The sequence below is a fragment of the Coptis chinensis genome, chromosome 2 (assembly GCF_015680905.1).
Source record: "Coptis chinensis isolate HL-2020 chromosome 2, ASM1568090v1, whole genome shotgun sequence".
NCBI classification, from domain to species: Eukaryota; Viridiplantae; Streptophyta; class Magnoliopsida; order Ranunculales; family Ranunculaceae; genus Coptis; species Coptis chinensis.
Window position 1 is genome coordinate 105,917,494 of NC_141457.1, and position 5,979 is coordinate 105,923,472.

At 36.7% G+C, this 5,979-nt stretch overlaps 1 long non-coding RNA gene across 1 annotated transcript; it reads right to left on the reverse strand.

The window, feature by feature from the left end:
• Window positions 1–1,455: 1,455 nt before the first annotated feature.
• On the reverse strand, window positions 1,456–5,457 carry LOC147520088 (uncharacterized). The gene is made up of 2 exons (XR_015212410.1): window positions 5,296–5,457; window positions 1,456–2,125 (listed from the first exon to the last, which is right to left on the reverse strand). It is a non-coding gene; the product is annotated as an uncharacterized LOC147520088 (long non-coding RNA).
• Window positions 5,458–5,979: the final 522 nt, after the last annotated feature.

The window sequence follows — 5,979 nt, forward strand, 5'->3', positions numbered from 1 at the left end:
TTACATTCCGTCTCAATCAAAATGCCTCCAGACGGAATCCAACATTCCGTCTGAGATTATTTTTCACCTTTGCATTGAGCAGCCTCACCTTACTTTTCGCCAAAACGGTGAAAAACTTGGGAAATACTGCCTACGTGGCAGTGATAAGAGGGGAAATAAATCCACCTGCATTGGGAATGCACTTATGGGTTTGGCAAGAACTTGAATAATATTTATATTTGTGGATCCAATAGGCTCAATATGTAAGAATTGTTTAGCTTTCGTATATTTTCTGCACTTTTGCATTGTGATATGCAATATTCTAGAACCGGTATCTCCTCTATGAGTAGTAAAACTAATTATAGAGTGCAGTGGTATTTATTAGGCTGAGTCCAATGGTGCATCACCTTCTATCTCCATTCCACAAAAAAACAGTGTTTTGAGGATGGGGAGTCAATTTTAGTGTCCACTGGTTTGGACCATTATATTCTACGCCACTTCAATTGGCGCGGAATTAAAAAAATATATATATATATATATTTCACGCCACTTCAAGTGGCGCCGTTTGGGATTTTACAAACCACGCCACTTCAAATGGCGCGGTATGAAATTGAAAAATGCATTCCACGGTAGTTCAAGTGGCGTCGTTTGGGTTTTTACAAAACACGCCATTTCAACTCGCGTGGAATGTACTCTCTATTTCTCAATATTACTCTCTATATATAGAGAGTATTATGAAGATAAGTAGCAAAAACCACCGCCACTCCCTCCACTTTTGAGGGAATGGGAGCCATTGCACCTAGCCTTATAAATAAACCAATAAACTTTACTTTGACTGGATGTAGATCGTAGGCTAGGTGTAGCCTGACCAACTTTGACTGAAATATCTTGATTCTACCTTTAACTAAATTTTCTTGCTCTAATCCAATAAAATACTCGTGTTCTTTTTTTCCAATAATTACTCGAAAGTGTTGATAAGAGTTCACACGTATGCTTGGAAATTCATGTTGTTACAACTTACAACTTACAAGTGAATGCGTGACTAATTTGGATATAAGTTGGAATGTGTAACTACTTTCTTAGGGAGTGTCCACATGAGGCTTTCTACAAGTAAATTGTGTTCATGCAGTTGGTGCAATTACTACGCTTTGCTATGTAGATCGGTATGCATGTCTTCCATTTTTATTTTGTTTTCTATTTTTTTCTCATGACCTTTGTACAATTTATATCATGAAGTGCTAGCTTAGCTTTGCTGCTATATGTGCTAAACTCTACTTTATTGATCTGTGAAAACCAGGTTAACATTGACTAATCAGAAGGTTCAACCAGGTTCTCTGTGGTGCTACTTATGAGTTGAGTTGAAGAAGCTTAGAGAGTTGGTTATTAACATGTTTCTTATGAGCCTTTTGGTTGCCAAATATATATATATATATATATATATATATATATATATATATATATATATATATATATATATTTTGATAATACCATTTCATTTCCATCAAGTTTCAAAATAGTAAAGATTACATCTTAAGAACGATGGTAGAGGCTCTATACCATTAAAAGTAGATGCCCATTTGGCTAATGCATGAGCCTTTCCATTACCAGTTCTGTTAATCCAACAATATTTTACAGAAAAAGGGAGATTATTACATAAACTTATAATATTTCATAAGATAGAATTATTAATCCATTCAACAGAATTTGAATTGGTCTTCTTCAAAGAGTTGATAACTGACTGGTTGTCTCCTAGTAATATTGTATCTCCTGGAGAAATTTTCTTCAATAATTTGCAAGCCATTTCTGCTGCAAGAAATTCTGCTTGTTGTGATGTTCGAGCCTTAAACCTTGTGAATCCTGCACTTTGTATGTTGCCATCCTGATCCTTTCTGCTCCTTGACATTTAACATTGTTATATGCAGCATCAAAGTAAACCTTGATCCAGGAATCAGTAAACTCATTAGGGAAATCAGGAGCATGTACAATCTCCCTATTTTCTATCTTGAAAGCTTCCACATTAATGTTCCCAAGTGGAATAAGTATTCCTCCATATGGTAGACATTGAACTCGGCACATGCTCAAATCTGATACCATTCCTATGTTTCCAGATTTCATAAAGCAATACTATACAGTAAAGACCTATTTGCTGCAAATCTTCATACTCATCAGTTAGCCATTTCAGAAAAAATTCAATCCATTGCTTACTTTCAGAATAATTATGAGCTTCTATTCTGACAGTAGCAGTTGATGCAAACTATACTTTCTTAATCCATTCACAATCAAAGAATAAGTGATAATCAGTTTCAAAAGCTTTAAAACATAAACAACAAGTTCTATCTCCTTTAAAGGCTTTTGATGATATTTTTTCACAGGAAGGAAGATAATGGAAGTAAAGTTTCCAAATGAAAAGCTGAATACTAGCTTCAACTTTAAGGTTCCAAATTGTTTTGACTACTTTAGTATTGAAGGATGAAGATTGGGCTGTGAATGAGTCTCTACAGATGTTGTGGTAGGCCGACTTAACAGTGAAAATACCATTCCTAGATCCTAGCCAAATGAGGTTGTCAGATACAACATTAGGTCTAATGTGTATAAGACTAATGAGATTTTTGATGTGAATTGGAAACAACTCTCCAATCCTATTAAAATTCCAAGTATTAGACTCTGGAAGGGTGATGTGGTTCACAGTGAGAGAATGAAGGTTGGGATCTTGGTTTTTGAAATCTTCAAGTGTAAAGGGACAGCCATTAACAGTGATCCAAGGATCATTATATAAAGAAACATTTTTGCCATCACCTATAGCCCATATAGAGTAATCAGTGACAACCTTAAGATTCTTACATAAACCCCTCCAGAAATAAGAACACTCTGAGGGCAGATTCTTCACATCTTTAAGCTTCCACTATTTAGAGTATGTGGATTTAAAAAAAGATGCCCATAGAGACTCCTGGTTCTGCAACAGTTTCCAGCTGAGTTTATCAAGCATTGCTGAGTTCATAAATCTTGCCTTTCTAAAGCCCACTCCACCTAGGGCTTTTGGGGGTACACAACTTATCCTAATTAGCTGTATAGAAAGCTTTCTGGTCTTTAACACTATTCCACCAAAAGTTCCTTTATCACAGATTTTCATAGGAATATGGTAAGTACTCATAGTGTAAAATGGTATGGATTGAGCCACAGTTTTCACCAAGACACCTCTGCTTGCTTGTGATAAGACTTTGGCTTTCTAGCCAGTTATCTTTTTTTGAACCTTATCAATCACGAACTCAAAATTTTCACTCTTCTTGCTAGTCAGAACTATAGGCACTCCCAAGTATTTTTCATTTTCATTGAAGTCCTTCACATTCCAATGCTGCTTTAAAAATCTTTGATGATCATGATGCACATTAGAGCTGAAATATGCACTCGACTTCTCCCAGTTTACTGCCTGACCTGATGTTTCACAATATTTTACTATAACTTGTCTCATCCTTTTAGATTCCTCTAGAGTTGCCTTGCAGAAGATTAGTAAATCATCTGCATAGAGAAGATGAGCGATGGGGATGGCCCCTCTCTTGACTTTAATCCCATGAATATTTCCCAAACTCTCCTCTTGAAGAAAAAGCCTAGACAAGGCTTTAGATGCAATAATGAAGAGGTAGGGTGACATGGGGTCACCCATCTCAAACCTCTGAAAGGGAAAATTTTCTTCAAAGGGGAACCATTTAAAAGAATTATATGATACTGTTGAGATGCACTGATTAATTAGTCTTCTACTCCTACTTGAGAAGCCCAATCTCTCTAGGACTTGATCTATGAAGCACCATTCCAGCCTATCAAAGGCTTTAGCTATATCTAATTTCACAGCCATCCAACCCTACTTCTTTTTCTTCATTTTCTTCATGTTATGAAAGATTTCATTTGTCATGGAAGTATTATCATCAATTGCCCTTCCTTTGATGAAAGCAGCCTGATGGGGAGAGATGATTTTGTGTAGAAGAGGTTTTAATCTACACAATGATTTTTGAGATGATTTTATAAATGAAATTGCTTAGACTAATGGGTCTAAACTTTGACATATGCTCAGGATTGGTAATTTTTGGAATGAGGGTAATGAATGTTTCATTGAGGGTGAGGGGGTAACATTCCAAAGATAAAGAAGTTATGAATTGCTTCAATAACAGTTGGAGAGATAATGGACCAGTATTGCTTGAAGAAAACACCCTGAAAACGATCTGGTCCAGATGCTTTCAGACTACCTAGACTATTCACAACAATCCATATTTCCTTTGGAGAAGGTAGAGCTGTGAGAAAATGATTCTCTCTATCAGTAATGGAGCTATTGAAAAGATTAAGGATATTTGATTTGGTGGAGGATTTTCTGAAGTGTAAAGGCTTGTAAAGTAATCATTTATGGTTTTTCCAACCTCATCTCTCCCATTCTTCCAACATAAGTCATCATCTCTGATCTTAGAGATATTATTCTTCCTCTTTCTAAAAATCATAGAAAGATGAAAAAATTTCGTGTTCTTCCCTCCTTCAACCCAATTATACCCTGCTTTCTGCTGCCAAAAACTCTCTTCCATTTCATACAGGGTTTTGAGTTCAGCTTCTAACTCAGATCTTTGCTTATAATAATCTTCAGTGCAATCCAAACTTAAACATGTTTCCAAATCTTTCTTGACTTTCTTAATCCTATAGAAAATATCACCAAACACTTTCTTATTCCACTTAATGAGCTTTTTCCTAGTGTTGGCGATCCTTCTATTAAAATTACAACCAGGTGCATAATCTCTTGATGACCACCCTTCTTCAACAATGCCTTGACATCTAGGGTCTTTCAACCACATATCATAAAATCTGAAAGGTTTCTTGAGAGATGGTTCTTCATGAGTTAAATTAATAACTAAGGATAGATGAACAGATGTGGAATTGGCCATAGTTTTTACAGAAACTTCAGGGAACAAGGCTAACCACTCAGTTGTGGCCAAAGCTCGATCGAGCCTTTCCAGGATATGACTTTTAAACGTTCTTTTATTACACCAAGTAAATTTGGGACCCTTAAAACCCAAGTCAATAAACAAACCTATGTCATTAACAAAATCATTAAAATCTAACATGCATTTGTTCATGACACTATTACCCCCAATTTTTTCATCTGGAGAAATTATTGCATTAAAATCTCCAAAAAGTAACCACGGTCCTAGAATATTCCTAAAATATAGGGGGATAGAGTTCTGATTTCATCCCACACTATTTTCCTTCTATGCATAACAGGGTCACCATAAACAAAGGTAAAATACCAATCAGAAGTAATAGCCAGGTTAGATACTTTACCAGTAATATGGTTAGGCATTGCTCTCACGATTTCCAATTGCAACTCCTCCTTCCAAAAGACTGCTAGACCACCCTTTAAACCCAAAGCTGGAATAACACAGCTTCCTTTGAACTTTAGCTTCTTCAAAATGTTTCCCATTCTCTTCTCGTTTGCCTTTGTTTGAGGAAAGACTACTACGCCGCAACTCGTGTTCTGAGGGCGAGGTCATTTAGATTCTGAATTGTCGTGGTGGAACCCATACCTCGGCAGTTCGGGGACAATATCGTCATTTGGGGGGGGGGGGGGTTGGTAGCTGATATGGGGACTACCACACAAACCCCCTTGAGTCTCGGACTTCAAAACACCCCATGCATCTTCTCTCATTTCTACTGCTGAGGCATCTAGTTCACTATTACTTTCTGAGAAAAATCCTCCATTCTCTTCGTTAGTTGCTTCCATCATCATTTCTTCATTCAGAGCAATGTTTGGTGAAACTGAATCCATTATAATACTATCTTTTGCATGGCGGGATCTAGAAAATTTTGATTTATTGGTGTACCATTTAATGCTTCTTCTGGGGCTAAGACTTCTGCATTTCTCGGTGGCTCATATAGAAACACTTGCGTGCTTCCCCCACCATGTTCCCCAATTTCTTCATTCACTAAATTCAAAACTATAACATCTGCTGGTGGTCCTGTCAAAGC